The sequence below is a fragment of the Mus caroli genome, chromosome 2 (genome assembly GCF_900094665.2).
Source record: "Mus caroli chromosome 2, CAROLI_EIJ_v1.1, whole genome shotgun sequence".
Classification (NCBI taxonomy): Eukaryota; Metazoa; Chordata; class Mammalia; order Rodentia; family Muridae; genus Mus; species Mus caroli.
In genome coordinates this window covers 56,387,707-56,410,948 of record NC_034571.1, presented here as the reverse complement: position 1 = coordinate 56,410,948, position 23,242 = coordinate 56,387,707, and the positions used below count along the sequence as shown (strand labels likewise).

Sequence of the window (23,242 nt, the reverse complement as noted above, 5' to 3'; positions counted from 1 at the left end):
AGAGAGAGAGAGAGAGAGAAAGAAAGAAAGAAAGAAAGAGAGAAAGAAAGAAAGAAAGAGAGAGAGAGAGAAAGAAAGAAAGAAAGAGAAAGAAAGAAAGAGAGAAAGAAAGAAAGAAAGAAAGAAAAGAAAGAAAGAAAGAAAGAAAGAAAGAAAGAAAGAAAGAAAGCGACATAAAAAACCAAACTTGGGAAAAGTGACCAACACAAGAGGAGAGGGTGTACAGAGTAAGCAATGATCTCATTTCCATAGAGGAGCAAAACAACGTGAGTGAGTAGGCGCCTTTAAGAGATGTGGAAGGCTTTGTCTTACATGATTGGAAACGCTTTAGTGGGGTGGTTTCATTTTCTCCTCTATCATTTGAGGGGTTCCCAGCCCCCCTCAAAGGGGGCAATATGGCTTTTCACAAGAAGGTGGTGCTTGTCTTTCTGCTAACGGGAGGGGTGTTACTCTACCTCACTTCACTTTCTATCTTATCGTTTCTTCTTCATAACTTCTCAAAAGTTTTCTGCGAGAGAAAAAGACACCCAAGAAGGCTTCTTTGTACAGCCAGCCTAATAGTGAGAGAGGCTAAGTCCTCTGGGGGTACAGAGAGCATCTTCCCCCTTGATCGGATTTCATGACAAGCATTGCTCTTTTTCCTCCTCGTTTGTTTGTTTGCTTGTTTGCTTGTTTTTGGTGTCTAACTCGTTGCCAGTCAGTTTCCACGACGGTGGAGACTCTACCTAATGACTGGGTGACCAGGGAAGGAGGATGGCTACTTCTGCTCTTTGAGCCTTGGCCACCCATTCTCTCTGGGACTCCTAGGGGGAAGTTACCCAACTTCTCATTGGCAAGACTATGATGACACTCCACAGGAAAGCAGGGAAGGGAATTGCGCAACTCCCGGGATAGACACAAAGAGGCTATTAAGTGTTCCAGGGCATAACCGCCGGGGCGACCGGCTTCTGCGAAGTTGAGGACTCCGGGATCCCCCGCGCCCCAACACCGCAGGCCGTGCCGCGCTCGTTTCCCGCCCCGGGAAGCAGCGAGGAGAGCGGCAGTCACCCTGCCGCGACGGGTGGGGGACTGTCGTCGCGGAGCCGAGGTCACGGGCCGGGAAAGCCCCACAGGGTCAGCTCGGGGACAGGGACCCGCGCTTTCTCTCGCTGAAAATCGCGCTGTAAACTCGCTGGGGCCGCAGCTCCGCTTCTCGGAGGAGACTTCGGTGCAGCGCAGCGCATCCCACACCCGCTCACACACCCCAGCCCTGCGTCCCCGGGCTCGGCCGACCCAGACTCCCTGTCTCCGCTTTTACTCACAGTTGAGGGTTCCCGCTGTGCTCGCACAAGCCACAGGTCGCCGGTGCCCGGCAGAATGACTGCAACCGGAAGTAGCTTTCCGTTCCAGTTCAGAGGGCAGCGACTGCGCTCTGAGTCATTAACGCTTCACCTTCCATCCTCAGGGCCAGCCCCGCCCCACGTCCCGCCTCTGCAGGAAAGCCCCGCCCACAAAGCCCCGCCCCGCCAAGCTCCACAGCGGCCATACAGGAAATAACATCTGACAGCAAGAGAACCCTAAACATAAGTCATTTGTTTAAAGGTCACTTCAGTGTTTTAGCTAGAATTTTGAGCAAACAGTAAATAATTACTTCTAGTATTACCTTATATGTAGATTAGAGAACCACTCAGAAAAACTTGATATATTGTGAAATTCCTGTTTAGAGCAGGTAGGGGAAGGCCCAGGAAATTACAGTTTTCACCAGATCCTTATGCGAATATAAACTATTACACATACACATCAACTCGGTGTTTCCTCCCACTAGTAATACTTTCCAATGGACATACTTGCTAAATAAAATTCAATTTCTAGTAAATTTCTCAGGGATTAAAAGTTTCTCATTATTTTATCCAGACATGCTTGAATAATAGCTGAGAGAGAAATTTCAGATGGGCGCAGTGAGAAAAACATCTTTTCCATGTTAGAACAAGAGAGTTGGGTTCTGGCTGCCCCATTTTCTCTTTAGTTCAAAGATTCAAACACTTGTCTGGTTCTAACCGTTAGCTTGAATATTTGGGGCAAATTTTAAAATTCAAACCATCGTTTAAAACAATTTTAAAACTTTCATCAGCTGCGGTTGCTCACAGAAAACCTAAGCAAGATCCACCCAATCAACCTGCTACCACAGTGATGGGTGGGGTTCGCAAGCCCATATGTCAAACCAGTATCCGTGAGGAGCTAAGGGCAGTGGGTGGACTTGAGGGGAGGAGGCCAGTTTTATTTAGGGTGTGGCTCATGCTTCAGTAGATGACACTATGTCTGACTTTGTGGTCACTTGGGATGGGGTTGGAGGTCATAAGGTTGGGAGAGGGGATGGATCTAGGAGGAGTTGAGGGGGATATGGTCAGAACATTGTGGGGCTGGAAAGATGGCTCAGAGGTTAAACGCTTGATTGCTCTCCCAGAAGAACCCCGTTCAATTCCCAGCACACACATGGCAGTTCACAAGTGTCTGTAACTCCAGTTCCAGGGGATCCTATACCCTCACCCAGACATGTATGCATTATAATATATTTCTAAAGGAAAAAAATAGAACAAACACATTATATGATTCTTTAAAAAATTATAAAATATTACTCAAATTTTTAACAAGCAGAACTCCCCATCTATAACATTTAGATCAAGTAAAAACTTTTTCCCAATAAGCCATCAAGTTAATTGTGACACAGCACTGCTCATATTAAAACAAAGTGACTTGCTTTCTCTAGAGCAGGATTAGATGCAAAGTAGATTGAGAGAAAGGTCTAGAAACTTCCAAGCATGTTCCTCATCTCCATGTATTTCCTCAATGCTGAGGTGGAAAAAGCCGCTAGAAAGAACAATGTTCTAACTTTCATGAGGAAAAAATAAATTATCAACTCCTTAAGGCAGATGCAAAGAATTACGAAAGATGGTAAGTGTGTATCTATTTTGTTAGCTCAGTGGTGAAGGAAAGTTTCTGTCTGTGCCAGCCCTCATTCAGTGTTTTTAGTATTCTAGATTTTGGTTGTTCTAACAGGCAATTGTGTCTTGATTGATTTAACTGATGGCTTCTGGGAGAGGAAGTGTTTTCTTTAAGGGCACATGGCCTTTCTTTGCATATGCTTATATTAGTTGTTGTTGTTGTTGTTTTTTTTTTTGGTTTTTCGAGACAGGGTTTCTCTGTGTAGCCCCTGGCCCTGGCTGTCCTGGAACTCACTCTGTAGACCAGGTTGGCCTCGAACTCAGAAATCTGCCTGCCTCTGCCTCCCGAGTGCTGGGATTAAAGGCGTGCGCCACCACACCCGGCTCTTTTAGTTGTTTTTTAAACAGGTCTAGATAGCCAGGAAATTTCTATGTAACCAGGCTGGCCTTGAACTCACAAACATCTGCTTGTTTCTGTTTCCTTGATACTAGAATTAAGGGCATGAGAGGCCATGGGCCTCCTGGTAATATCTTTGGAAGAGTAGAAATTTCACCTTTTAATGAAATCTAGTTCATTCAGCATTAAGTTTTGAGTGCACTTGAAGCTGCTTTAGAAATTCCTTGTTAAAATTATAGAATTAATAATACATTAAGAACACAAGGCTGACTACATAGGCAGTTAGAAATATAGATGTGCTGCAAACTTTGAATAAGGAAAATATGCATTTCTTACACATAGATTTTTTTATTTTCCATTCCCATGATGTTTAGTCATGAAGAGAAATGACTGTACATGTACAAAGGGCCTAAATGCTGACAGAACTGTTTAAAATTGATGATTTTTAAATCAAAACACAAACATATATTTTAATTTTCCTGATCACGACTTTTATCAGCATTGACATTCAATGAAGATTAAAAATATAGTGTTGTGGACATTCATATATAGAAGAATGAAACTAGATTCATATCTCTCACCTGTACAAAAAAAAAATCAACTCAAAAGGAACCAAAGTCTTGAATGTCAGAACTGAAACTCTAAAACGGTTAGAGAAAAAAGTGGAGAAGATCTAGGCTTAGACAAGAATTGTCAATAGGACTTTATTTGCTCTGAGAATAAGGCCAATAACTGACGAATGGGACCTCATGTTAAATAAGCAAAGATATAGCCTATGGAATGGGAGAAAATCGTTGTTACTGAATTGGACAGCGGATTAATATCTAAAATATATAAAGAACTCAATAAATTAAACATGGAAACAACCCAATCAAAAATCAGCCAACGAAATGGACAGCTCAAGAGATGAGATACAAAAGACCAATAAACATATAAAAATGTTAAATGCCACCAACCATCAGAGAAGTAAAAATTATAACTATATTGGCAGTCCATTTTACCCCAGTCAGCATGGAAGCGATAAGGAAAACCAATAAAACCAAAATGTTTGCTGGCAGGAATTGAACAAAAGCAAACCATTGTACTTTGCTGATAGGAATGTAAATTAGTCCAATCACTACAGAAGTCAATATGGATGTTTCTCAAAAAAAAAGTTGATATGACCCCGCTATATCATTCCTGGGTATTTACCCGAGGATCTCCAAGTTGATATATCATAGACATATCTGCACGGCAACATTTATTGTTAGCACTCTTCACAATATCTGTTATAGAACCAAATAAGGTGTCCAACGACAGAATGTACAAAAATATAGTTTGTTTTTTTAGTTTTAGCTTTCATTTGTATTTCCTAGATTTTAAATAAATATATAAAATCAAAATACAAAAGTTGAAGTGAAACTATCTAACGGAACAAGAAGGGCTGATGGGAAGAGGGAGGCCTGAGAAAGGAAGGATAGGTGTGGGGGACATACGATCAACGTACAATATATGCTTTATGAGAACTGTAAAAACTATATTGGATGACATTGGTAGAATTATTTTTGTGTGTATGTATATGCAGGCATGCCTGTGTTTCTAACATGTGCTTGCACACACATGCACGCATGGAAGCTGAAGATTGTCATTGGATTGTCATTGGATGCTCCTTAGGCACGGCCATCCATATTGTTTCTTGAGACATCGTTTCTCATTAGGACCTGGGGCTAGCTCATTGATTAGAATATGCTTTCTAGTTGATAAGTCCCAGGGATCTGCCTATTTCCACTTCTCCAGTGCTGGGATTATAAGCACACAAACACTTGGGTCTTTATGCCTGTGAAGAACTTTGCTGACTGAACTATCTCCCCAACCCCAACACTGTAAAATTCTAAGAAGCAATAATGTATTTACAATTCCACATTTAACAACTAATGAGTGTGGATATTTGAGGAATAATCTTTTAAAATGATAATGCAATTACTCCTCACTCGTTAGTATATACTTCTGATTAGTAAGGAATGAAGTGGCATTGATGTTGGTAGTATGGGGAATCACAAGCTTTTAAAAAGATGTACCTTGGGGCCTGTGACAGCATTAGTCATAACTTAATACAGTTTAGAATGTCCTGGGAAGGGGGTCTTTGTGAGGGATGGTCTAGATCAGCCTGTAGGCTTTTCTGTGGGGCATTGTCTTTAATATAGTAATTGAGGTGGGAAGACCTGTCCACTTGGGTGGCTGCATTCCCTAGGCATGGATTCCTTCCTGGATTAGATAAGAGTAGAGAAAGTAAGCTGTGTGAAAGCAAGCATGCATTCACTGACTCTCAGCTCTTGACTGTGGATGTGAGCAGCTGTTTGACATTACTGTTGCTTTCACTTCCCTGCAACAGTGAATAGTAACTTGGGATTGTGAGCCAAATAAACCCCTTTACCTCTACGTTGTTTTTGTCAGAAAATTTAATCACAACATTGGGAAAGGGGATGAAAACAGAGGACCTATTTTTGAAGCTAATTCATATTTTATGGAGAGTTCTGAATATAAATCTAGGAGCAAGGAAGCATGCCAATATAAATATTTACTATAGTTGGGAATCTCAGGCATTGGATAAACCTCTGACATGAAATATCCCAGTCAATATGGTGCCTTTTGATTTACAATCACATCTGGATGAGCTTTTTGTGTCTTAGACTCTCCAATTAAAGTTTTTTTTTATATGAATACTTATAATATCACAGGGTGCTGAAGATTAAGTCTTATAGCCAGTACCAAATATGTATGGTTGAACAAGCTGTGGTCACTTGCTGAGGTTTGTCGGAGAAATTTTTTTCCTACCTTGCACAAAGGCACTGTTAAAATCCCCATTACTCTGCTGATAAGACACTTCCTGGAAGAATTGGACATGCTCTTTGCTGTGTGAAGGGAAACAAGTCTGGAGGCCTGAAGAATAGGGAAAAAGCTAACAGTCCTGGGGCACCTGCTTGTCAGTTGGACAGTAATTGTTATTATGTGTGACCTACAAGTGGTATTCTGGCCCCAGTGTTCCTGGTAAGTATCTTTATTATTTGTTTGGGGGCTAGGATTTGGAGGATAACAATTCTGTAATGTGAGTGATAGGTGTGATGCTCTATACCCAATTATGTGGAATCAATAAGTAAAGGATGTTATTAGACAGCTGGGGCTCTGTCAGAACTTACTTTTTACATATGATTTATGACAAGAAATGACACACAATAGTTTCTACTTAGCTGAGAACTCTTTTCATAGTGAAAAGTAGACAGTCTGTGTCCCTTCAGCCCAACACCCACAGAGCCGAAGCTGATGAATATCAGTTTCAAGTGGAGAGTTAGCTGTGAACTGTCCACATCTACACGGTGTCTCAATTCAAGATCTGTGCTGAAGGACAAGGAACACCAGGCAGAAGGTGAGAACCAAGGAGAATCTATGCATCCAATTAGAAAGGGCTACTAGGCTTCGGGTAAGTAAATATAAGCTGAGTATAGTCTCAGTGTTAAGGAGGTAGAGGCAGGCAGATCTCTGTGAATTTAAGGCCAGTCTTGTCTATATAGTGGGTTCTAGAACAGCTGGAGCCACACAATGGAATTCTATATCTAAAAAAACAGAATGAAACAAAATCCAAACGAACAAACACAAGACGGAGCATGCCTTTGAGAAGACTATGATACATAAAGAAAACACAAAACAGTGAACACTTTGGCAAGTAATTTATAGGAGTGACAAATAATAAGAATTCCTCCCCCCAATTTTTGCGCGCACACACCCACACACACACACATACACACACGTATAAAGTTCTCAATGTTAGTCTGCTTCCACTGCTACCCTTTGTTCAAACCACCATTAATTCATAATTTTCATACTGACATTATACTTATTCTCATATTATCTCTCATCAAAATTTAATGTTACCATGTTTCTAGATTTTTTAAATCATCTACAGTCACTTTACATCATCTCATCACTTTAACACAAAATATAAACCACAAGCCTGGAATAAGTATCATTCCCACATCTCTACATGCTATCCAAGCTCCCAGGAAGAGAAGGCAGGGGGATCAGGAATTCAAACCTTCGCACATAGAGAGTTTGAGTAAACCTGAGGTACATAAAGCCTTATCTAAAAAAAATTTTTTTTCCATATTTGGGGCTGAGTATGTATCCTGTTTAGAGTGCTGGCCTCATGTACACAACACCTTGTGTTTTATCACAGCACCCCACAAACCATGTGCAGCAGTGCACACCTCTAGTCCTAGCTAGAGACAGGATCAAAAGTTCAAAGTCATATTCAGATACAAGTTCTAGTTCGGCCTGGGCTATATGACACCCTACCTCTCTGGGGAAAACATAAAGAATCCAAGACAAAATGAGAATCTTGGAAGTATCAAGAGAATCAGAAGAGGAGCCAGGCTACAGTGGCACACAACTGTTGTCTCAGGGGGAGAGATAGAGGTCAGTCTTAGAAGCGTAGCAAGTCTGGAGCTACTCTGAGCTTCTCAAGTCCCTGCCTGCCTGCCTGCCTGCCTGCCTGTCTGTCTGTCTGTCTGTCTTTCTACCTACCTATCTCAAAAAAGATGTGTCAAACTATCTTCAAGCAATTATTATTAAGATTAGTGGTAGTTTGGTGGCTAGGCATGTGGTTCAGTGGTTAAGGTCACTGGGTGCTTTCCCAGAGTATGACATGGTGGCTCGAAACAGTCTGTAAGGTAACTTTCAGCAGTCTGTAATACAGTTCCAGGAGATCAGATACTCCCTCTGGCCTCCAAGGACACTGGGCATACACATCGTATATAGACATACAAAAAGACATGTCAAAACAAGCATATACATCATTTTAAAAAAGAGATTAACAGCAGTTTTGCTTTGAAAACCATGGAGACTACAAGATCATGTGAAGACATGCTGAAAACGCAGGGGAAAAAAAGGTCAACCAAGAGTTCTATATCCAGCAAAACTATCCTTCAAAAAAAAAAATTAAAGCGAACAAAGATACTTTGACATCAAATCAAAGCTGAAGGAATTTGTTGTTAGTTGACTACCCTAAAGAATAATAAAGGAGTACTGGAAAATGAAAAATTTAAAAACCTACTAGAATTGAAACCATACAAAGAAACAACAGCAAAAAAACAAAACAAAACAAAAAAACCACTTTTGTACTATATAGTATAAATCAATCAACTATGTAAATATAAATTCCAGCATGATTCAATATTTATGTACAATTTCTTTTTTATTTTATACATGAGCATACAATTAGATAAAGATAACTTGCAAGAAAGCATAAGAGAGGGATTAAACCGATAGGATAGTTTATGGATATTACTAAAACTAAGCCTATATTCACTTAAATTATCTGAATTTCCATGTGACTCCGAAAAATATCTGTTAAAAAATACAGGACAGAAAAATGAAAAGGGGCTAAAACAGTGTAAATAAAGAATCAGTTAAACACAGAAGGTGGAAGTGATTTATGAAATAATGAATGGACAAGAGCTTGTAAGAGCATGCAGAGGCATTTGTTAGTTAAGGGCACAGTGTCTGGGAACCAAATTATAAGGATGATTCAAGCAGTCCATGAAGGGGCTTCTCTTGAAAACATGAATCTCCGCAGTCAGCAGAGATTATGTTTGCTATGCTGTCATCAGCAGCTGGCTCAGGCAGAAAGTCACCAGCTTGCATTCCCAGAGTAGTTTAAGGAAGTGACAATGATGTCAGAACACCCTCAATGCAAACAAGAAGCTATTGAGAAGGATGTTGACCAGGCAAGCTACCACTTGAGTTGAATTACCCATTGGCACAGAATAGCATCTACAAACATAAAGTAATTCTTTGATACTGAGGAGGAAATATCTTACATCATTGTGCTGTGAGCTTTATTTTGCATTTGAACTTCTGAAGTTAAGTTAGGATAATTGGTTCTCACATATGATATCTCCTGAAAAAAAGCTAATGGGTTGAATTTTGGAAATTCTTCTTAAAACAGACTAATCGTGTGTTTTTATTGAATTTTAAAGTTGCCTTATTTAATTTGACATTAAAGCAAAATTAAAAGATAGCTGAGTTTTTCTCGTGAACTTTGAATGTCAAAGCCATCTTCTCTAAAATGATCCTCAACCAAATATTTAGTAATATTTTAATTTAACTAGGCCTTCTATTGTGAATTCATGAAATGATTAATAAACCTTTAAAGATTGTTTTCTTTCAATGAGGAAATATTTCAATTTCTCTATAAGAATCCTGATAGGTAATACCTAAGCTTTTCTTTGCCAGTAACTCAGAGATGTTATTTCTATTTACTTTACAAATTTCTCAGTGCAAACTAGACAAATTCTATCAGATCTGAGCAGCTTCAACTTCTTGCCTTGCCTGCGGTTGACAGGGTTTCTTCATTGTCTGTACTCTTGATTACATGCCATTTGTTTATTTTGTAACTTTATAACTTATTGTAACTTTGCTAGCCATTCACTTTTATGCTAGACTTCATTTCTAAATATAATCTCACTTGAATTAGTGAAAGTGATTATGGCATAAGACTGTACCATGGGTTAAAAAAAAGTAATGTTCATTGGAGGGTTTTTATTGTTTTGTTTTTGTTTTTTTAAGTGGCATGATTCATCTACTCTTAAGCCTGGGTATTTTTACTTCAGACTTTAAAAAAAAAGAAATACGTTATTAAAAATACATTCATTAAGTGGCACGTCTTATTAGTGATTACCTTAAAAATAGATAGAAAGCAGAGCTTGGTCAATAAAAAACCCAACATAAGCAAAGATCAAACTATGCTATCTAGAGGAGGCTTACTTCAGATGAAAAGGCACTCATCAATGAAAGTGAAAGATGTGGACTGGAGAGACGGCTGGGCATATAAAGAGTTTGCCATGCGAGTATGAGGCTCAAAGTTTGAATCCTCATAGTTGTATAATCCAGATGCTGTAGCACATGTCTATAATATCAACATCTTTATGGGGAGATGGGAGACAGAGACAGACGAATCCCTGGAAACCAGGGACCCTGTAACTTGGCCTATGCAGTGGGAAGGAAACAAAACTACGAGCACCTTTCTCAAAGATGGAAGAAGCTGAGAACCACTGGCATTTGAAGGTGACCTCTGACCTTCACAGGTGCACCATGATGTACATGCACGTGGATTCACACATGGAAATGCTTACACACACCCAAGCATATACATGCTGTACAAAGACACACAAAGATAAAATAATAACGATAAAAGATGAAAAAATATTTCTGAGTTCAGTAATCAAAAGAGAGATGGGTGACTGTACTAATATTAGACAGAATATGTGTAGAATAAAAACCCTCCATAGGAGGCAAACAATAAGAATACACATACAGCCGGGCGATGGTGGTGCACGCCTTTAATCCCAGCACTTGGGAGGTAGGGGCAGGTGGATTTCTGAGTTCGAGGCCAGCCTGGTCTACAAAGTGAGTTCCAGGTTATACAGAGAAACCCTGTTTCACAAAACCAAATCAAACCAAACCAAAACAAACAAAAAAAACCCATACATATACATTTATAAAAACATTCACCAAGAAGATATAACAATTATACATATAAACAGAAAAGAGGGCCCTAAAGAAATCGAAAAGCACATTTACACAACTGAAAAGGGAAATAGACTACAACAATCCTTGGAGATTTCATTACGCCACATTTGATGACAAGCAGAAAAACAGACCATAGGGAAATGGCAACTGAAACAGTACTGTGAGCCAAGTGGGCCAAGCCCACGTCAACAGAGCACTGTGCCAAAAGGAAGCAGAACACACTCTCCTCAAGGGGACAAGGACTCTTCTCCAGGATAGACCCCATACTGCCCCTTCCAGAGTCTCACTGGACTTCAGAAAACCGAAGCCATATGAAATACGTTCTTCCACTGAGATAGAAAGAAGATGGAAGTCAATAATCCAAGGAAAACTGGAAAAGACACAGATCTGTGAAAATGAACACATTCTGAAGCGACTAGTGAGCCAGAAAAGAAATCACAAAACAAAGAAGATTTTCTTAGAGGTTAATGAAAGCAACATTGCAACACATGAAAGCCCAGGTAGCTTTTAAAAAGCGCTCAACGAACCATGAACATCCTCATTAAAAAGAAAACCAGAGGGGGATGAGATAGATCAGTGTCTGTAAAGACACTCATCACTAAGTCTGACCACAAATAAGGTGGAAAGAAAAAGCAGACATGCTCTAGGTGCGTCTGATCATCACACCCAGTAAATATATAAATGTGATTAAAAAAGAGAAAGGAAAGAAAAGAAGAGAAAAGAAAGGAAAGGAAAACTTTCGGATGGGAAGCTAGCTCTGCTGATAAAGCATTTCCTTACAAGCCTGGGAACCCAAGTTGATCTCCAGAGCTCATGTAAACAAATAAGAAGGCATGGTGATGGGTTTCTTGTTATTCCATTGCTAGAGAATCAGAATAAGGTGAGACCCTGTATACTCCAAAGAACTAGAAAAAGACAAATTATCAGGGGAAAGTGCCTAACAGGCACTACAGGAGAGATAAGCAAAATAAATAATAAAAACTTTTAAAGACTTATTAAAATAAAAAGATCTAGATTTGTTATAACTATGCTAATATCAATAGCAGTGACATTGGGTTAAAGGCAGGAAGTAGGATGACATACAAGATATATATATATATATATATATATACATATACATATGTGTGTGTGTATATATATATAAAGATATATATACACACAATGCATATATTGTCTATAGTACATATACATATAATACCTATATTATCTATAATAGTTCTTGCTTAATTTTTAATCTAAAATGGTTCTAAACAAAGTTTACTGGCCTAAATAACTTCCAGGTTAAAGAGAAAATAAAACTGCAGTTATAAACGGTAAAGTTGCATACTGAGCTTGTATGAGGTCCTGGGGTCAGTCCTCAGCACTCCCCACTCCCACCCATGCACATCCCAAAGCCAAACCACACAGCCCTGCTGAAACTATGAAGCTATGTTAATGTAATAGTGATAGATAAACATCTATCAGTTGTAGTTAAAGTGGTCCTAAAAGTTCTATAGTCTTAAATATTATTAGGAAACAGTAAAGGGTTGAAAATATATAAACTTAAACACTCAAATCAGCAACTGAGAAGAGTAAAATAATCTTTAAAATATCTCGCAAATATTAGCAAAGATAAAACCAAAAGATATTTTGTATACAGCTAAGTATAAAATGTCACATCCAAGGGATTAGTTCCGTGATACCACCAATCAAGAAAAAGAGAGAGAGAGAGAATACAAATATAAAACAGTGAGCACCAGCAAGGATTATCTATGCAGTTATAGAAATGATTTTTTAAAGTATAGGATAATATCATGTGTGTCGATACGATTAAAAAAATTGAACAGAAGAATTGTTTTAAAATTAATTGTTTTCAAACAAAACCTAAGCTATGTTTAAAAAAAAAAGATCATTAAATGTATACCAATCAACAACAATAGAAGATATTGGGAAAATATTTTAAAGAACTATCTGTAAGCAGAAATGCCAAGGTCGAGGCTTTGGATTGATTCCTTAAACATTTCAGGGAACAGACCACGTGCATGAAACGTGTTAGCATTTAGGATGTTTTGGCCTTTTTCTCATTTTCCTTTCCGAAACTAAACTTTGGTAGACAAACTCGTTACTGATAGGTGTCCTAAAATGAAAATCTAGATGAATTTGCCTTCTGTGTATGAGTGCAAAACTTCTCAGCAAACCACAAACGTTTGCTTTTCAGTATATGTTTTCTTAATGCAAACGGGATTGGTGATAACCGGTTTGGACACACATTTTGCAGACCCTCGTTGGATGGAACTTTCGAAAGCTGTTTGCAGGGAGCGAGCGTAGGAACAGCTGCTTTGTTTGTAAGTCTGGTTGCTCGGCCTGGATAGGGTTCCTTGGCTTCCAACACACTGTTTTCATTCTTTCCTGTTAGTGTGAGCTGTGAACCGAATTGTGAAGCCAAAATGATAGGAGAGAGGCGTCTAAGCATGTGGATTGAAGAGAAAAAGGAAATGTGTAGGCTTGGTTTGGTTTGATCAACCAAATGTATTATTTTAATCTGAGAAACAACAATATACAGTTTCTAATTATAAAATCAGCTCTGTCAGGGAAACACAACAGCAACCTGATTTCTTCGAAATCTTTTTAAAAAGCAGATAGCTGCCTCATGTGAATTGCTAAAGTCACACAGTTGTCTCTAATGTGATCAAAGACATTAAATATTATTTAACATGAAACCTTGAAATTGTTTATTAACTGTACCCTTAATAAATCAGGGTATTGTTAATTATTTGGGTTTTTTTTATCATAAAAGCATTTACCTCAAACCAACAGCCAATCTCATTAACCACTGGGAAAATTCCCCTAACATCAGAAATATAACAATCTACTGCTTTCTCCTGCTTTCCCTGATCCAAAAACTCTAGCTGGTATGCTGAGAAGACGAGAAAGAAGACGCATGTCCACATATTTTTTTTAATCTAAAATGGCATGTAAATTATGTAATTTAGAAAAAAGTAAGAGAACAATAAAATGACTACATAAAATGATAAAATCAAGATGTTAGCAGTAGTTAAAACACAGCAGAAACAAGGTTCTTACACGGCTAATCCCCTACTGCACACATAAGGAGACAAAGCAAACTGGCCTGGAATATGTCCTACAATCTATATCTATAATGTATAATGCAAAGGACTCCATATGTTTACTGGAGCCTCAATGCATAGAAAGGCAGAATGTTCACAGACAGGAATATTTTATATGGCATGGACGATCCATTCTCTCAAGTTAGTGTGTACATTTTAAAAATTCCGCCAGAATCCTCCCCACCCCCAGGGGAATTTCACAGTTGTTTTGAGTCATCTTGGTAGCCATAAATCACAAATGTTTAAGAGGAATAACTAACTGGACATTGCTCTAGGATCCCAGTTGACTTCTGGGCATACATTTAGGCACATTGGGTTGATATATAGTTCCACACCCCCAGAGGCAGACTAGTATCTCTTGCTATGCACACACAGTACTGTAATCCTAGAGATGGCAGAGGGTGAGTGAGGAGGGAGACGGTCTACAGGAATGATGTGATTATTCTGTAACTTGGATGAAGTCATTTTCTCTCTTCCCCATTCTCCTCCAGCTTGGGTAAAGCATCCCAAACACAGTTTCAGTATTATAAGAAGGCAGGTTGGTAGTGATAAAAAGCCAGGAAAAATGAAATAATATGAATTTCTATTTAAGTCTTGTATGACTATACCACTGAATATACATGATTTTGTTTTTAGCAGACACTCTTATTGAGTGTCTAAAAACTATTTAATATAACAATACTGAAAATATTTCTTGATAGTTAATCTGGGGTTATCCTTAAGGAAATAATGTGATATGATCGTCAATATTAATTGTGATGAAAATAAAAGGGTCTGTTGGGAGCAGCATAAGCCTTGATTACTATAATTAGAATTGCTTATGAAGCTAACATCTGATGTCATAAATGCTCATCATTATATATTTCTTATGAGAATAAAAGTACTAATGTTAGTTTATCATTTGAACAGACACATTTAATCAGGCTGGAATTGATTTTTTAAAACATAAGCAAAAAGTCGGACTACATATACTTTTAATTTACTTTCAACATAGTTTTTATGTAACCTAACTTAGGCCAACTATCTTTCAGTCACACAGTATTAGAAAAAAAAAAAACACTTCTTGAGAAGACTCACATATCAGATATAAACTTTTAAAACTCATCTCAATTAAACACATACACCATTCTGTCTTAAAAATTAGGGACAGAGTAAAAGGGTCAGAGTGCTTTAAATAGTCTTTGGATCCCTCTAACCCTGATGACGATGACAAAGGCATCGCCGACTCCTGCCAGGGACAGCCTAGTCAGCTATACCAGAGTGGAGTAGATCTTGCCACACTTAAGGCATCCCAACATCCTTGCTAAGCTCACAGTCGATAGAAATTAGTAAGAGCTGATTACCTCCAGGTAATGTCTCCAGCTGATCGTCTCCAGCTGATCGTCTCCAGGTGACAGGCGTTCCTTCACAGACTATGTCTCTTTAAAGACATAGGCCCGTGCCCATTCTGGAAGCCGTTTGCACAGACTCTACAGATGCTGCCCAAACTGTCCGGAGCTTTCCCTTGTGTTGAACTGGGGACTTCCACTGAGAAATCCCCTGACTTGAAGACTTCCTTATTTGTAGCTATCAACAGCCAATCATGGCAAAATATTGAAATGAAGCAAAAACTACCAGAAAATGTTCTGAAACCACCCGTGACTATAACTCTGACTTCCTTTTGAAACAATGATATTTTACCTGAATAGTTAAGGCATGAAAAAAAAATCTAGAAATTATAAATATAAAAATTTTATTTGGAAAAAGTATTTTTTCATGTAAAAAAGTTTTAAAAGTAAGCTTATCTGAAAAAAAATGCCATTTTAGCTTTACTCCAAGTCATATCTATAAATAAAAGTCAAACCCCAAATTTGAGTATATTTTTCTTTGCTTTCTGGCTTACAGAGGCCAGTTGGATGTAGCCTAGTGGAAAAAAAAAAAAAAAGGTATATCTTAAGATTCCAGAACGGGACTGTAGGTACTAGTGAGAGAGGTAAAGCAAAACAGGATTCTTTAGACAGAATTTCAAGTTTGAGACGCAGGTCACTGTTTGCATAAATAAGCACATTTCAGCCCTGGGGGAGTGTTTCTCTCAGACCACATGGGACCAAACTGTAAGCTTTACATATAAATGAAAGACAGCAATATCCGGGCATTTTTCTTTGTTATAAAATGGAAATGTCCTTATACATGATCTCTCCGGTTTCCCCTTTTATTACATATGATTAAGCAGGGAGGGTAAGTGCTCTATGTCACAAAGTTAGAAGCAACAGCTACCCTGATGGGTTGACGGGTCTGACCCCAAGTGCAATTTCACTTACTGTATGCTGCTCCTTCACAGCAAGTTCATGAGTTGGAACAAGGTTGCACCCTGTGGGGAAGTCTCCCTGCTGAGATCCTGCATAAGAAATGTCGGGAGGCATCCCCCAAGGTTCCAGTTAATAGAAACTAAAATTTACAATTTCCGATTCATAGTTTAGTTCCTTTGCTACTGTAAAGCACTATTATTTCTTAAATTGCATATCGAACATATCGGAGCTAATGCTGCATATGGTGGAATTATTCCTTCCCCCAAAATATTTTTTTAAGTTTCTAAAGTGCTGAATAAGCATGTGGTTAAAAACTGTTCTATATACTCATAACATACGCAGCGAAGCGTTTGTGTTCTTTCAGCACTATGTACTTGTTACAATCTCACTGGCGAATATCAAATACTAAACATGCTTTTGTGCAATGGAAAACTAAAATCTAACAATGTAAATACAACGAACTGAAACATCAGAAACTTACGATAGCGCTGGCGTGTGGACAGTTTAGTCCTTAAGAGTTTACAGTTGTGAAGCAAGCTTTTTAAAGCACAGCTTTTTGGAAAAGCAGCCCTCCTGTGTTGAAGGGGAAATACATGTCCCCACCTTCAGTTTTTGGTCTCTCTGTCCTACATTTCCTCCTTCAATTATTTACTTTGGCCATTGAGTTTGGCTAAGTCCCAAACTCCTGAAAAACTGGCTAAATTCCTGGAATATTGGTCACAACCTGATTGGACATTGATAGGGGCTTCTGACACCGTGGTGCAGAAACTTTCTGATTTGGTTAGAGATGCGTTTTGAAGATGTTATGAGTAAGCGTGTGACATTAAAAGCTGAAGACACCGCTGACTAGTTTAGACCCTAGGCAGGTAATGATATTTTCCCCTGTCCTTATTGAGTCCTTAGTCCACTCCTGCTCTTGAGTCTTACCTTTTTATCCTCTTGTAGAAATCCCAGTGGGAAAGGAAGGGATAGATGGGCACAGTGATCCGGGTGGTAGGGGGTAAAGGGGCATCAAGCTCAAGTTGGGTGGTAGCGGAAAAACTTAGGTTCTGATTAAAAAAGACAGATGACCAACGTGTTACCTGACCAATAAGAGCAGAACCAGCATGGGGTAGTAGGATTCTCATTGTAACTGTGTGTGGAAGGTCTCTCCAGAGAGAATGCTCTATTAGCTGATCTTTTCCTTTTCCTTTGAGAACATAAAAAGCAAGTCCTATTAACTGCTAACTAAGATTCAGCGAGACTCAGATACCTGCAAATCTGTCCAAGAAGCTAGTTAGGTGGCCATGTGGCACAGGAGTAGACTTTTAATTCAGAAACTTCACTTAGATTATCATACCAGCACCCAGAAGATGAATGCTTGGATATGGAATTTCTGGAAGTGGAAACATTTTCTTGACTTTACCTGTTGATAGGGTCAAGCTCTAAGATCTTGTTGGTCTATGGCTGCAGCAGGCCTGACCCTGAGATGTAATTTACCATATCTGAAGAGAAGATTCATGCTTTTTTATTTTAAACTTAACTTTCCCCCAACTTCCATAAACCACATGCAGGGGAGAGTAGCTGATGATAAGATTTTGCAACGTCACATAAATTTCTGCCAAATATTTCTTTCTTAGTGGTAATATTTATGTTTGGTATCCACATACAGTAGAATTTGGGGCTGGTATGAATGGCTGGAGAATACAAGGAGCAAAGCTAGATAGGGAAATAACTTCACTTGTTACAATTCTTCAAAATATTTTTTCTTATTCTTTGACAGTTCTATACATGTACATCCTTGTAAAAAGCTGTTAGCCTGTTTTATGCCCCTTCCCCCTGAAACTCTTCCTCTTCGTAACTCACCCATCTTCCACTTTTGTGCCTCTGTTTTGTGTGTGTCATATGGGGTAGCCTGAATGAACTTGGGTGAGAAAAGCTTTACTGAAGTATGGGTAACATGTCGGTTGTAATCCCTTCCTCCAGCCACCATTAACTGTCAATAGTCCTTTAGGGAAGAACATGGTCTCATTAGCCCTCTCCTATTTCATGATAAATGTTGACAAGCCAAATCTTGTATGAGCTAGTAACCAGGGCTCCCATGATTGCGTCAGACATATCACATCCAGAAGAACATTTCTCAGCACATTCCTTCCACCCTCTTCTGAGATGTTCCCTAAGCTTTTGGTAATAGGACAGAGCTACAACTTTTATATTTATGCTCTAATCCGATTTAATGATTGACCTTTGTGGTGGTTTAAATATTCTGGGCCCAGGGAGTGGCACTATTTGGAGATGTGTCCTAGTTAGGGTAGGTGTGGCTTTGTTGGAGGAAGCATATCACTGTGGAGGTGGGTTTTAAGACCCTTATCCTAGCTGCCAAGAAGCCAGTCTTCTCCTGTTTGTCTTTGGACGAAGAAGATGTAGAACTTTCAGTTCTTCCAGCCCCACATCTACCTGGACACTGCCATGTTCCTGCCTTGATGATAATGGACTGAAGCTCTGAACCTGTAAGCCAGACTCAACTAAATGTTGTTCTTTATAAGGACATGGTGTTTCTTCATAGCAGTAAAACCCAGAGACAACCTTATATCAGTGCTTGTTTGTTTGTTTGATAAACATTTATTACCTGTTTCTTCAACTCAGGTTATCAGGCTTTGGGAACAACACACTGAGGCATCTCACCATTCAAGTCCATGAGCTTAGGGATGCAGGGCTGTGTACTCAACTCATTGAGAAAGATGAAAATAGGATGTGTTACTCATTTTTTATGTCACTGTAGCAGAACATCTGTGCACATGTGTTAAGGGATGAAGGATTCTTGTAGACTCATGATTTCAGAGAATTCACTTCATGATTACTTGATTGTACTGCTTCTGGGTGCTTGCATAGTAATGGAAGGCATCATTGCAGAGAGTACAGTGTCATAGAGGGGATAGAGTGACTCCAACAAGAGGCAGGAAGGGACAAAGCACACCTTTTAAAGACACGCAGTGACATACTTTTCCCAAGCAGGCTCTACTTCTTAGTAATGCACCACTTAAGCTACAAATCCATCAGTGAGCCCATCTTTAAAGGAAGTGAAAACCCTTATGTTGCAGATGCTCACCATCTGGCGAGCAAGCTCTTAACACATAGGTCTTTTGTGCGGGAGCATGGAGGAGGATACTTCTTATCCAAATCACTACATAATAACGCTTTATGGGCAAAGAGACAGTTCTCAGTCCAATAACTATTCATTAAGAGTAAGCACTGAAGAAGTAAAAGAGTTAAGGGTTAAAATTGTAGTTCATATTTTTCCTATGATCTCAATGTATTTACTGTTTCTTTTAGGTTACATATATGGCTTTTGCTTGTTTTTAATTGCTTTTCAAGTAGATAAAACATAATCTCCATTTGCTTTTAGGATTATAGAAGAATATTTTTAATGTTGGTGACAGACATGATGTTAATACTCTTGGCAGTTCTTAAAGTAAAGCGTTGAGGTACACAACTGAGCAGCTAAGAGGTACTTCAGATTTATTTTTTGAGAATGGCAATAAAACTAGGGTCTTAAGTTCCCTAGCATTCAGCCATCCTCATTTATTTGACAGCTGATATTATTGGCTATCCAAAGGAAAAAATATGCTGTGATATGTAATACGTTAATAGGAACAATTACAAGATCTCTAGTTACTGGTCTCTACCACCTTATGAAGAGAAACAATAGGAAAATTGCTTGTGACTAGGAAGGTTGATGAGATTTAATTTATGAGCAATCATACAAAATTGACGAGTTTTCCTGGAGGCAGTAATATGGAGGCAATAAGCCATCCCCAAACTAATAAGGGCCTTGGAATTCCCTTAGAGAAAAAGGAAGTAACATTCTTGTGTTCTGACCCATCTTTCTGATCTTTGAGAGCAAAGATAAACTGTTAAATACTCATCCTTGTCATAAACACATGATTGCAGGAAAGGCGAATGCTTTCCTTAGAGAATATGGAGGAAAAAAAAAAAAACAACTGTATACAAGTATCAATTAAATTCTTCAAGGTAGGCCTCAGGCCAGTGGATAAGAGCAATTAGGAAACAAATTTTGTTTATTATAGGAGAACAACATTCTTGTATTCAGAAGATAAGTAGTTTCACTCCAGGAAGCAACGAGTTTCTTCTTTTTGTACAAATAAATCAAATACATGACAAATGATGGTTGTTTGGGAACCTTGAGAAGGGATTAAAACCTCAGTCAACGATGCCTTTAAAAAATTACTGTGGCCCTGACACAATTTCAAGCACTTTGCATATAACACTTCATTCAATTTTTGTAAGCACCCCATGGTGAAAGTACTATATTACAGGTACAAAAATGGATGTATAAAAATGAACTAGCCTAATCGAGTACAAATGACTTGTATGTAGAAGCCCTCATGTGTGTCTCCATAGTCCATGGTTTTAACAAGTATCTCATAGCAAAGCTGGCAGGCCTACTTGTCTGCTGTCATGCACCTGAACATGGAGACCATTATTCAACAGCAGCACAGAATTGGAGGGGAGGTGAAAGAAATTCAGATTCCCTGCCACTTTTGATTACTTCATGCCATTTGGAAGCTTCCATTTACAAAAAAAGTAATGAACTGAGAATATAGCACTTTCAACATCTACTCTCTACCTGCAAGTTCAGTCTTGGCACAGGCATGTGATCATAGTACAGTTGGATAAAGTAGGAGAAAGGTGAAGAGAAAGGAGGGTGATGCAGAGTGGATGCTCTGGTTAGGAACTGGAGGGGCTCTTGTTGACATCCACAATAGTGTCTGTGTTTGGTGGTTGTATATGGGATGGATCCCCAGGTGGGGCTGTCTCTGGATGGTCCTTCCTTCAGTCTCTGTACTGAACTTTGTCTCTATAACTCCTTCTATGAGTATTTTGTTCCCCCTTCTAAGAAGGATCAAAGTATCCACACTTTGGTCTTCCTTCTTCTTGAGTTTCATGTGTTTTGCAAATTGTATCTTGGGTATTCTGAGATTCTGTGCTAATATACACTTATCAGTGAGTACATATCATGTGTGTTCTTTTGTGATTGGGTTACCTCACTCAGGATGATATCCTCCAGACCCATCCATTTGTCTAAGAATTTCATAAATTCATTGTTTTTAAATAGCTGTGTAGGACTCCATTGTCTAAATGTACCACATTTTCTGTATCCATTCCTTTGTTGAGGGACATCTGGCTTCTTTCCAGCTTCTGGCTATTATAAATAAAGCTGCTAGCCTGATATAGCTGTCTCCTGAGAGGCTCTGCCAGTGCCTGACAAATACAGAAGTGGATGCTCACCGTCATCCATTGGATGGAGCTCAGGGTCCCCAATGAAGGAGCTAGAGAAAGGACCCAAGGAGCTGAAGGGGTTTACAGCCCCATAGAAGGAACAACAATATGAACTAACCAGCAACCCAGAGCTCCCTGGGACTTAAACCACCAATCAAAGAAAACTCAATGAGGGACTCATGGCTCTAGCTGCATATGTAGCAGAGAATGGCCTAGTTGGTTATCAATGAGAGAAGAGGCCCTTGGTCCTGTGAAGGTTCTATGCCCCAGTATAGGAGAATGCCAGGGCCAGGAAGAGGGAGTGGGTGAGTTGGTGACCAGGGGATGTGGGGAAGGGATGAGGGTTTTTGGAGTGGAAACCAGGAAAGGGGATAACATTTGAAATGTAAATAAAGAAAATATCTAATTAAAAAAAAAAGAAGAGGCGGGGCAATTTAGGCTCATGGTCTCTTCTCAAGTGCCAGTTTAACAAAACCAAGCTGCCTTGGAGGGCACAGTACCATTACTTAAGGAGATGGCAATGTATGTTCTGATTTTTCTGTTCTTCAACTTTTCTTTCATTTCTAATTTGTTACAGACAGCTTTGCCAGACTGCAGGGGACAAGAAGAACTGCTTATGTTTTCATTAACAATCTGAAAGTTGACAGAATCCCATCAGGGAATGAGACGAGTCTGTTTCAAGCATTAGATGGTTTGCTATCTCTTTCAGGACCTAAGGTGTCCACCCATTTAGTTTACAGCATGTTCTGACTTTGATGTGTGCTCTGGAACTCCTGTCTGATGTTAGTGAGAACTATCAATGAAATGTGACTCATAGGCATTTTCCTTCAAAGCTGAGAAACCTAGAAAAGGGCTTAGATATCAGGAGAAACTAGAAGTACTGGCTCCCATTAAAGAGTTTCAGAGTTTATAAATGACAGAAAACAAATTTGCATGCCTTGATATCTCTATCTTGGATTGATAAATTCATAAAATTGAGATGGCTGCAAGAGACCGAAGGTCATTGATAATTTTCCATTTGAGTACACACAGCATTGTAAGTTAGTACTTACAGAACATCTAATATTAGCAAGATTCACAGTTCATACTTGTAATTCTCAGTAAATGATGAGATTAAAACACACACACACACACACACACACACACACACACTAACCTGTCTGTAATCTTTAAGGCACAACAACAGTAAGAGAGAAATAAGATGTAGAGAAAAGCTGCCAAGACAGGAAAACCATGGCTCGGAGTGCTTTGAGGACTTTTAATAAAACAAGTCAGACTCAAGTGTGAGAGCTGACCGTGGAAAACGGTTTAGCTTGATGCCCTGACGCTGCTGGGAGGATTAACTAGCTGAAGTTTGCAGAGTGACTTCAGGGTTCTTTAATTTATAACTTAGGTTTCTTTTAAATTTGATTGTATTTAGTAAGATACCTGATCTGGGATAATCACAAGCTACTGTTACCAGGGGAAAGACTCAAGTAGAGCTCAATGGACAGAGTAATTATGTGTGGGGCATGCTACTTCTCTGGCTGAACCTGGCTGTATTCATTTACCTCACAGAGGAAACAGACATGAAGAGATGAACTGATTTTCTCAATATCAAGCTGACTGATGGTACTGACAGATTGGTAGGGTATTAAAGATCTGAGCTCCAAAGTGTTTGACCATTCGTGACTCTGTAATCTAAAG

At 39.0% G+C, this 23,242-nt stretch overlaps 1 protein-coding gene across 5 annotated transcripts in view; it reads right to left on the bottom strand.

Moving 5' to 3' along the window:
* The window catches only part of Tank (TRAF family member associated NFKB activator), a 74,357-nt gene extending 58,891 nt beyond the window's left edge, over positions 1-15,466 (bottom strand). For 2 of the 5 annotated variants that reach the window (XM_021151212.2, XM_021151221.2), the window contains exon 1: positions 1,302-1,413. The gene's annotated coding sequence lies outside the window, so the exon portion shown is untranslated. Of the gene's footprint in view, positions 1-1,301; positions 1,414-15,331 lie in introns of those variants that run through there. The other 3 variants (XM_029473606.1, XM_029473607.1, XM_029473588.1) reach the window with 2 other exon arrangements.
* Between the last annotated feature and the right edge of the window lie 7,776 nt (positions 15,467-23,242).